General features: G+C 47.6%; 1 protein-coding gene and 1 long non-coding RNA gene across 2 annotated transcripts in view; one reads left to right on the top strand and one right to left on the bottom strand.

The window, feature by feature from the left end:
• Positions 1 to 405: 405 nt before the first annotated feature.
• The window catches only part of LOC118381079 (LHFPL tetraspan subfamily member 3 protein-like), a 100,418-nt gene continuing 89,276 nt past the window's right edge, over positions 406 to 11,547 (bottom strand). Inside the window, exon 5 of the transcript XR_008067028.1 lies at positions 406 to 556. The gene's annotated coding sequence lies outside the window, so the exon portion shown is untranslated. The remainder of the gene's footprint in view (positions 557 to 11,547) is intronic.
• LOC127908365 (uncharacterized) lies at positions 556 to 1,808 on the top strand. The gene is made up of 3 exons (XR_008067029.1): positions 556 to 1,194; positions 1,422 to 1,509; positions 1,558 to 1,808. It is a non-coding gene; the product is annotated as an uncharacterized LOC127908365 (long non-coding RNA).

Genomic DNA, 11,547 nt, shown 5'->3' with positions numbered 1-11,547 from the left:
GCTGAGGTGTTGTGTCCTGAGCTGAGGTGTTGTGTCCTGGCTGAGGTGTTGTTGAGTTGTGTTGTGTCCTGAGCTGTTGTGTTGTGTCTGAGCTGTGTCCTGAGCTGTTGTGTTGTGTCCTGAGCTGAGGTGTTGTGTCCTGAGCTGAGGTGTTGTGTCCTGAGCTGAGGTGTTGTGTCCTGAGCTGAGGTGTTGTGTTGAGCTGAGGTGTTGTGCTGAGCTGAGGTGTTGTGTCCTGAGCTGAGGTGTTGTGTTGTGTCCTGAGCTGAGGTGTTGTGTTGTGTCCTGAGCTGAGGTGTTGTGTTGTGTCCTGAGCTGAGGTGTTGTGTTGTGTCCTGAGCCTGAGCTGTGTTGTGTCCTCCCCTGCTGGTGGACACGAGGAGATCAGGGGCTTCTTTCCACAGGTCTCTGGTTTATTTCATTGCAGTTACTCTTCTCTTCCTTATAGTTTCTTAATGTTTGGTATCTGTTTTGATATTTACATTTACATTAGTGGTACATATAGAGGAGACTGGGACAGGCCTTTCTCCAGTATTAACACTAAAGCTCACCACACCTCCTCCTCCTCCTAACTCACGATGGAGGTATAGGACTAGAATAACGTCATCAGGCCTTATCAATCAATCAACCAATCAATTCATCAATCAATAGATTATTATATATGACCCTCTACACACTTCGTACCCTGTATGTCCCCATAATATGAACGAGAGAAGGAGAGGAGATTGAGAGTCAGCACAAAAAACAGTCCAGCTCAACAACAACCCCTCAACCAGACCCGGAGAGCTGAAGGTGGAGAGAAACATGTCTGCAACTGTAGACAAGCAGTAGAGGAGAGGAACAGACTGCTGGAGGAGGGGAACAGACTGCTGGAGGAGGGGAACAGACTGCTGGAGGAGAGGAACAGACTGCTGGAGGAGAGGAACAGACTGCTGGAGGAGAGGAACAGACTGCTGGAGGAGAGGAACAGACTGCTGGAGGAGGGGAACAGACTGCTGGAGGAGAGGAACAGACTGCTGGAGGAGAGGAACAGACTGCTGGAGGAGAGGAACAGACTGCTGGAGGAGAGGAACAGACTGCTGGAGGAGAGGAACAGACTGCTGGAGGAGAGGAACAGACTGTCTTGTGACAGAGAACAGCCCATTACAGAGGTGGCCACCCCCGCAGAGAAGCCAGCAGAACAGCCCATTAGAGGTGGCCATGTGATCCTGCTGTTGTCACATGCTATACATGCACATGTGTGTTTACATGCACATGTGTGTTTACATGCACATGTGTGTTTACATGCACATGTGTGTTTACATGCATCTGTCTATCCAATATTATCATGATTTGTTATCAGGGATATTATACTTTAGTAACCCACAATGACCTGGTTTTGTTAAAGTCGAACAATGACATTATGTTCCATATTCCTACAGATACCTTATAACTGGAGATGACTTCAAAACGGTTGCCTACAGTTACCGTGTAGGACACTGCAAGGTCGGGTGACCAGGACACTGCAAGGTCGGGTGACCAGGGCACTGCAAGGTCGGGTGACCAGGGCACTGCAAGGTCGGGTGACCAGGGCACTGCACGGTCGGGTGACCAGGGCACTGCACGGTCGGGTGACCAGGGCACTGCACGGTCGGGTGACCAGGGCACTGCACGGTCGGGTGACCAGGGCACTGCACGGTCGGGTGACCAGGGCACTGCACGGTCGGGTGACCAGGGCACTGCACGGTCGGGTGACCAGGGCACTGCACGGTCGGGTGACCAGGGCACTGCACGGTCGGGTGACCAGGGCACTGCACGGTCGGGTGACCAGGGCACTGCAAGGTCGGGTGACCAGGGCACTGCACGGTCGGGTGACCAGGGCACTGCAAGGTTGGGTGACCAGGGCCATCTGGGACTGTCTCCTGGGGAAATTCAGGTGTGTGCAGGCTACCTGTGTCCTGCGTAACTTCATGAGGATGGACACGAGGACCAGGAGAGGATCTGCAGCTCGCCGCCGTGTCCCAGAGGAAGTCTGCTGCTCTGCAGGATGTTTCATGGATGGGATCCAACAACACAGGAAGAGGCAATCCGGGTGCAGGAGATCTTCACCTCCTACTTCTTTGAAGAGGGTGCTGTTTCCTGGCAACACCATAGACTACACTATGCACAACCAAAGGCTCTTTGAAGAGCCATTCACATTGCAATAAGACTATTCTTTCATTTACTTGACTATGTCAACTGCAGTTATTCAATTCCCAGTTTCTTTCAATTTCTCAGGTAAGGGTGCTGTTTAGGTAAAGGTGCTGTTTAGGTAAAGGTGCTGTTTAGGTAAAGGTGCTGTTTAGGTAAGGGTGCTGTTTAGGTAAGGGTGCTGTTTAGGTAAGGGTGCTGTTTAGGTAAGGGTGCTGTTTAGGTAAGGGTGCTGTTTAGGTAAAGGTGCTGTTTAGGTAAAGGTGCTGTTTAGGTAAAGGTGCTGTTTAGGTAAGGGTGCTGTTTAGGTAAATTTGAAAAAAATGTGCTGTTTAGGTAAGATTGATGGATGCTGTTTAGTAAGCAGGCTGGTGTATAACTGTGGCTTCTTCCACCTTCATGGTGTGACCATGTCTGGAGAATAGGCAAGAGGGCAGAACAGAGTTATTTTAAGAGGGCCAATTTGAAAAAAATGTAGAACAACCAACCATGGAGAATAGGAAGAGGGCCAACCATGGAGAATAGGATTGATGGATTGTGTTGGAGTAAGCAGGCTCAGAGGGCCAACCATGGAGAATAGGCAAGAGGCCAACCATGGAGAATAGGCAAGAGGGAACCATTAGGCAAGGGCCAACCATGGAGAATAGGCAAGAGCCAACCATGGAAGCCATGGAGAATAGGCAAGGCCAACCATGGAGAATAGGCAAGGGGGCCAACCATGGAGAATAGGCAAGAGGGCCAACCATGGAGAATAGGCAAGGGGGCCAACCATGGAGAATAGGCAAGGGGGCCAACCATGGAGAATAGGCAAGAGGGCCAACCATGGAGAATAGGCAAGAGGGCCAACCATGGAGAATAGGCAAGGGGGCCAACCATGGAGAATAGGCAAGGGGGCCAACCATGGAGAATAGGCAAGAGGGCCAACCATGGAGAATAGGCAAGAGAACCATGGAGAATAGGCAAGGGGCCAACCATGGAGAATAGGCAAGGGGGCCAACCATGGAGAATAGGCAAGGGGGCCAACCATGGAGAATAGGCAAGGGGGCCAACCATGGAGAATAGGCAAGGGGGCCAACCATGGAGAATAGGCAAGGGGGCCAACCATGGAGAATAGGCAAGGGGGCCAACCATGGAGAATAGGCAAGGGGCCAACCATGGAGAGGCAAGGGGCCAACCATGGAGAATAGGCAAGGGGCCAACCATGGAGAATAGGCAAGGGCCAACCAAGGGGGCCAACCATGGAGAATAGGCAAGGGCCAACCATGGAGGGCCAACCATGGAGAATAGGCAAGGGGGCCAACCATGGAGAATAGGCAAGGGGGCCAACCATGGAGAATAGGCAAGGGGCCAACCATGGAGAATAGGCAAGGGGGCCAACCATGGAGAATAGGCAAGGGGCCAACCAAGAATAGGCAAGGGGCCAACCATGGAGAATAGGCAAGGGGGCCAACCATGGAGAACAGGCAAGGGGGCCAACCATGGAGAACAGAACAGGCAGAGGGCCAACCATGGAGAACAGGCAAGGGCCAACCATGGAGAATAGGCAGAGGGCCAACCATGGAGAACAGGCCCAACCATGGAGAATAGGCAAGAGGGCCAACCATGGAGAACAGGCAAGGGGCCAACCATGGAGAATAGGCAAGGGGGCCAACCATGGAGACAGGCAAGAGGGCCAACCATGGAGAACAGGCAAGAGGGCCAACCATGGAGAACAGGCAAGAGGGGAGAACAGGCAAGAGGGCCAACCATGGAGAACAGGCAAGAGGGCCAACCATGGAGAACAGGCAAGAGGGCCAACCATGGAGAACAGGCAAGGGGGCCAACCATGGAGAATAGGCAAGAGGGCCAACCATGGAGAACAGGCAAGAGGGCCAACCATGGAGAACAGGCAAGGGCCAACCATGGAGAACAGGCAAGAGGGCCAACCATGGAGAACAGGCAAGAGGGCCAACCATGGAGAATAGGCAAGAGGGCCAACCATGGAGAATAGGCAAGGGGCCAACCATGGAGAATAGGCAAGAGGGGCCAACCATGGAGAATAGGCAAGAGGGCCAACCATGGAGAATAGGCAAGAGGGCCAACCATGGAGAATAGGCAAGAGGGCCAACCATGGAGAACAGTAAGACACTTCATTATTTCTATAACTACGTTGTATTGTTTGTCCTCGTGTGTCTGTGCATGTTTTTCAGCCTAAAGTCCGCAGCCACTTCGTGTGGACACCAGGTGAGGCCACACACACAGATTCAGGTTGACTGTCTATTTAACTACCTTATTTTCTCAATAAGGGGTGGCAGGGTAGCCTAGTGGTTAGAGCGCTGGACTAGTAACCGGAAGGTTGCAAGTTCAAATCCCAGAGCTGACAAAGTACAAATCTGTCGGTCTGCCCCTGAACAAGGCAGTTAACCCACTGTTCCCAGGCCGTCATTGAAAATAAGAATTTGTTCTTAACTGACTTGCCTAGTTAAATAAAGGGTTGGCTTGCGACATTTGTAGTTTGTTTGTTCACATAGTGTGGAGCTATCAAATCCCCTTGTTGTATGATGAAGCTGTAAAGTATCAAAGTCACATTTCGCTTGTATGCCGTTTAAATGCGGTGCCAAACATTGGGATACGGGACACAAGCAGGGATGATGGGTGCAATCTAGAGATGAGATACTCGATGTGTCAGCAGTGGGCACAGAAAATGACTGTTTCAATCGGACAGGAATTGCATTTTGTTAGAGATTGCTTGACTGACAACAAATTGTCGCGACATTTGTGAAAAACTGAATCGATTTTGTTTGGAACAAAACGTAGATTGCTTAGGGCTGACAAGATAAAGGGGAAGGATCAACACATTGTCTCCGTGTCCCGAGATCAATCCCTTTCTGAAGACCTGATTGCTGCTTAAAATTCTTTCTAAAATGGCAAACAAATTAACATTTCTATCGTAACACTAGATATTTTAACATCAAAGTTAAGAAACCGCTTGTCTCAACCTTGATTCAGTGTAATTTTGCATATGCCTGCGCTGCTTGGTATAGTGGGCTATCAAAAAAAGCTGAACAAGAGAATGCAGGTCATGCAAAATAATGTTATCAGGTATATGCTGAATATCTTCCCTAGGACCTACATAATGTTATCAGGTATATGCTGAATATCTTCCCTAGGACCTACATAATGTTATCTGGTATATGCTGAATGTTCCCTCCTGAATATCTTCCCTAGGACCCACATAATGTTATCGGGTATATGCTGAATATCTTCCCTAGGACCCACATAATGTTATCGGGTATATGCTGAATATCTTCCCTAGGACCCACATAATGTTATCTGGTATATGCTGAATGTCCCCCTCCCCTCTAGGACCTACATAATGTTATCGGGTATATGCTGAATATCTTCCCTAGGACCCACATAATGTTATCTGGTATATGCTGAATGTCCCCCCTCCCCCTCTAGGACCTACATAATGTTATCGGGTATATGCTGAATATCTTCCCTAGGACCCACATAATGTTATCGGGTATATGCTGAATATCTTCCCTAGGACCCACATAATGTTATCTGGTATATGCTGAATATCTTCCCCTAGGACCCACATAATGTTATCAGGTATATGCTGAATATCTTCCCCTAGGACCTACATAATGTTATCAGGTATATGCTGAATATCTTCCCTAGGACCCACATAATGTTATCAGGTATATGCTGAATATCTTCCCTAGGACCTACATAATGTTATCTGGTATATGCTGAATGTCCCCCTAGGACCCACATAATGTTATCTGGTATATGCTGAATATCTTCCCTAGGACCCACATAATGTTATCTGGTATATGCTGAATATCTTCCCTAGGACCCACATAATGTTATCAGGTATATGCTGAATATCTTCCCTAGGACCCATAATGTTATCTGGTATATGCTGAATATCTTCCCTAGGACCCACATAATGTTATCAGGTATATGCTGAATATCTTCCCTAGGACCCACATAATGTTATCAGGTATATGCTGAATATCTTCCCTAGGACCCACATAATGTTATCTGGTATATGCTGAATATCTTCCCTAGGACCCACATAATGTTATCTGGTATATGCTGAATGTCCCCCCCCAACATAATGTTATCAGGTATATGCTGAATGTCCCCCCCCCCAACATAATGTTATCTGGTATATGCTGAATATCTTCCCTAGGACCCACATAATGTTATCTGGTATATGCTGAATATCTTCCCTAGGACCCACAATGTTATCTGGTATATGCTGAATGTCCCCCCCCAACATAATGTTATCAGGTATATGCTGAATGTCCCCCCAACATAATGTTATCTGGTATATGCTGAATATCTTCCCTAGGACCTACATAATGTTATCTGGTATATGCTGAATATCTTCCTAGGACCCACATAATGTTATCTGAATATCTTCCCCCCAACATAATGTTATCGGGTATGTGCTGAATATCTTTCCTAGGACCCACATAATGTTATCTGGTATGTGCTGAATGTCCCCCCCTACATAATGTTATCTGGTATATGCTGAATATCTTTCCTAGGACCAACATAATGTTATCTGGTATATGCTGAATGCCCCCCCCAACATAATGTTATCGGGTATATGCTGAATGTCCCCCCCTAAGACCTACATAATGTTATCAGGTATATGCTGAATATCTTCCCTAGGACCCACATAATGTTATCAGGTATATGCTGAATATCTTCCCTAGGACCCACATAATGTTATCAGGTATAATGTTATCAGGTATATGCTGAATATCTTCCCTAGGACCCACATAATGTTATCAGGTATAATCATCACAATACCAGAGCTAGTGTAATGTCTTGTAAAATTCAGAGAGTAAATAGTACTGCGAGGAGCACGTTTTTCCATACAGGCATTTGTCTATGGAATAAGCCTTCCCTTGGAGATCAAGCAAATAATAGTTTTAAAAAGCAAGCAACGGTTTTCATTTGTACAAGGTTGTCTAAGTCAGAGAAACCACCACCCCCACTGTCCCTTGTGGCCCCTACTGCTTGTCAGGTGTATTTATTTGAAGGATCGGTATGATGTGCAATTAATAAATGGTTTTTAATGTGAAATGAATATGGTTGATTTTTAAGGTTAGGGAGAATTGCAGCGAATTGGGCCACTTTTTAGGACGTCAATATAAATGAATGTATTGATGGTTGTTTGTAATTTTGTCTTTTAATCATGTTATTGTTATTACCATCGAGAACCACCATGGAAACAAAACGTTTTAATGAATACTTTCAAGTGATATCCTCTACGTCCACATTGTACATTTTCTTGTATATGTCTGTTACCTAAAATAAATTCAATTCAACCCCTCCCGCATCTGAACTGGCTACATAGAGGGCAAGGCGTGATCAGAGGTGAGAGGTCATTTGGTCGGGTCAACAGAAAGTATTATTAAAGAGATGCTTTACATTGAAATACAGAGAGATGTAGTAGTCCCAGAGTTAATGATCCCAGGTCAGTTTATATTATACAGGAAGTATTATTAAAGAGATGTAGTAGTCCCAGAGTTAATGATCCCAGGTCAGTTTATATTATACAGGAAGTATTATTAAAGAGATGTAGTAGTCCCAGAGTTAATGATCCAAGGTCAGTTTATATTATACAGGAAGTATTATTAAAGAGATGTAGTAGTCCCAGATTTAATGATCCCAGGTCAGTTTATTATACAGGAAGTATTATTAAAGAGATGTAGTAGTCCCAGAGTTAATGATCCAAGGTCAGTTTTGCATTTCACCTTCTGATTATTATGATGACTAACAATGTTAGAATAAAAAAATAAAAACAAGGCTTAAACATGCTCCCTCTCTCTTTCTCCCTCCATCTGTCTCGTCTGCAGGTATGTTTTGATGTGAGAGAGGATGCCAAACCCCAGTCCCATCGCCACCTCGCCCACTCTTAAGATAACCATCAAATCAAATGAAAATGTATTTGTCACATACACATGGTTAGCAGATGTTAATGCGAGTGTAGCGAAATGCTTGTGCTTCTAGTTCCTACAATGCAGTAATAACCAACAAGTAATTAAACTAACAATTCCAAAACTACTGTCTTATACACAGTGTAAGGGGATAAAGAATATGTACATAAGGATATATGAATGAGTGATGGTACAGAGCAGCATAGGCAAGATACAGGAGATGGTATAGAGTACAGTATATACATAGATGTGTAGGTGTCCTGGAGGGCAGGTAGTTTGCCCCGGTGATGCGTTGTGCAGACCTCACTACCCTCTGGAGAGCCTTACGCTTGTGGGTCGGAGCGGTTGCCGTACCAGGCGATGATACAGCCCGTCAGGATGCTCTCGATTGTGCATCTGTAGAAGTTTGTGAGTGCTTTTGGTGACAAGCTGAATTTCTTCAGCCTCCTGAGGTTGAAGAGGCGCTGCTGCGCCTTCTTCACGATGCTGTCTGTGTGAGTGGACCAATTCAGTTTGTCTGTGATGTGTATGCCGAGGAACTTAAAACTTGCTACCCTCTCCACTACTGTTCCATCGATGTGGATAGGGGGTGTTCCCTCTGCTGTTTCCTGAAGTCCACAATAATCTTCTTAGTTTTGTTGACGTTGAGTGTGAGGTTATTTTCCTGACACCACACTCCGAGGGCCCTCACCTCCTCCCCGTAGGCCGTCTCGTCGTTGTTGGTAATCAAGCCTACCACTGTTGTGTCGTCCGCAAACTTGATGATTGAGTTGGAGGCATGCGTGGCTACGCAGAACAGGAGTACAGGAGAGGGCTCAGAACGCACCCTTGTGGGGCCCCAGTGTTGAGGATCAGCGGGGTGGAGATGTTAATGCCTACCCTCACCACCTGGGGGCGGCCCGTCAGGAAGTCCAGTACCCAGTTGCAGGCGGGGTCGAGACCCAGGGTCTCGAGCTTGATGACGAGCTTGGAGGGTACTATGGTGTTGAATGCCGAGCTGTAGTCGAACAGCATTCTCACATAGGTATTCCTCTTGTCCAGATGGGTTAGGCAGTGTGCAGTGTGGTTGAGATTGCATCGTCTGTGGACCTATTTGGGCGGTAAGCAAACTGGAGTGGGTCTCTAGGGGTCAGGTAGGGTGGAGGTGATATGGTCCTTGACTAGTCTCTCAAAACACTTCATGATGACGGAAGTGAGTGCTACGGTGCGGTAGTCGTTTAGCTCAGTTACCTTAGCTTTCTTGGGAACAGGAACAATGGTGGCCCTCTTGAACCATGTGGGAACAGCAGACTGGTATAGGGATTGATTGATTATGTCCGTAAACACACCGGCCAGCTGGTCTGCGCATGCTCTGAGGGCGCGGCTGGGGATGCCGTCTGGGCCTGCAGCCTTGCGAGGGTTAACACGTTTAAATGTCTTACTCACCTCGGCTGCAGTGAAGGAGAGTCCGCATGTTTTCGTTGCAGGCCGTGTCAGTGGCACTGTATTGTCCTCAAAGCGGGCAAAAAAGTTATTTAGTCTGCCTGGGAGCAAGACATCCTGGTCCGTGACTGGGCTGGTTTCTTCTTGTAGTCCGTGATTGACTGTAGACCCTGCCACATACCTCTTGTGTCTGAGACGTTGAATTGAGATTCTACTTTGTCTCTATACTGACGCTTAGCTTGTTTGATAGCCTTGCGGAGGGAATAGCTGCACTGTTTGTATTCGGTCATGTTACCAGTCACCTTGCCCTGATTAAAAGCAGTGGTTTGCGCTTTCAGTTTCACGTGAATGCTGCCATCAATCCACGGTTTCTGGTTAGGGAATGTTTTAATCGTTGCTATGGGAACGACATCTTCAATGCATGTTCGCACGTTCTAATGAACTCGCACACCGAATCAGTGTATTCGTCAATGTTGTTATCTGACGCAATACGAAACATATCCCAGTCCACGTGATGGAAGCAGTCTTGGAGTGTGGAGTCAGCTTGGTCGGACCAGCGTTGGACAGACCTCAGCGTGGGAGCTTCTTTTTTTAGTTTCTGTCTGTAGGCAGGGATCAACAAAATGGAGTCGTGGTCAGCTTTTCCGAAAGGAGGGCGGGGCAGGGCTTTATATGCGTTGCGGAAGTTAGAGTAACAATGATCCAAGGTTTTTGGGCCAACTGGGAGCCCAAGGCTGGTTAGGAGACACCACTAGAGACATTATTATGTAATTGTTGGGAACTAAGAGAATATTAGGGTAGCACTGTGATTCATTAATCATATGCTGTCTTCCCTGCTCCTCTGTTCTTACCTCTTTCCCCTTCTGTCTTTTACACCTCTCCCTCCCCTCTTTCTTCCTCTGTTTTGTTAATGCACACCAGATGTGCATTGAAGTACAGATTGAACTTGTATTTATAATATAAAATTACAATAATAATATTTACAGTGCATGTATTATGTATTGTTAACACTTGGATTATTAACTTCTTTTAAAGTGTTTCACATTCTCTACTGGTTGAAATTAAGTCTATCGTTGGATGAAATACTACACCTATCCTGTGTTTATCTGTCATAGTCTGTCTAGAAGATAGCAAATGGAGTCAGACGCACAAACAGAAATGGAAACCAGAGGGTTAAATAAGGAATATAATTATGAGATGGGAACCAGGTGTGTAAACAGACAAAACAAAAGGAAAAAATTAAACATGGATCGGTGGCAGCTAGAAAGCCGGTGACGTCGACCGCTGAACACCGCCCGAACACCGCCCGAACACCGCCCGAACACCGCCCGAACACCGCCCGAACACCGCCGAACACCGCCCGAACACCGCCCGAACACCGCCCGAACACCGCCCGAACACCGCCCGAACACCGCCCGAACACCGCCCGAACACCGCCCGAACACCGCCCGAACACCGCCCGAACACCGCCCGAACAAGGAGAGAGAACAACTTCGGTGGAAGTCGTGATAGTAATACCCCCCTTGACGCGCGGCTCCAGCAGCGTGCCGACACCGGCCTCGGGATGTCCCGGGGACGAGATGCAGGGCGTCCGGTGGAGTGGACCCAGCCACCACCGGCCTGAGGAGACACATGGTTAATACGGTAAACAGGGAGCTGTAACCTATAGCAAACCTCGTTCAGTCTCCTCAGGACTTTGAATGGCCCCACAAACCGCAGACCCAGCTTCCGGCAGGGCAGGTGAATGGGGCAGGTTTCGGTCGAGAGCCAGACCCGATCCCCAGGTGCATGGGCCTCACTGCGGTGGCAGTCGGCACTCATCTTCTGCCGGCTGATGGCCCTTTGCAGAGACGCACATGGGCAGCGTCCCATGTCTCCTACGAGTGCTGAAACCATTCATCCACCGCAGGAGCCTCGATCTGGCTCTGATACCATGGTGCCAGGACCGGCTGGTAACCTAGCACACACTGAAAGGGTGATAGGTTAGTGGCGGAGGGAGTTTTGAGCCAAAACC

This window comes from Oncorhynchus keta, chromosome 17 (genome assembly GCF_023373465.1).
Source record: "Oncorhynchus keta strain PuntledgeMale-10-30-2019 chromosome 17, Oket_V2, whole genome shotgun sequence".
NCBI lineage: Eukaryota > Metazoa > Chordata > Actinopteri > Salmoniformes > Salmonidae > Oncorhynchus > Oncorhynchus keta.
Note: the sequence above shows the minus strand (reverse complement) of the source record. Positions and strands in the feature narration are given on the sequence as shown.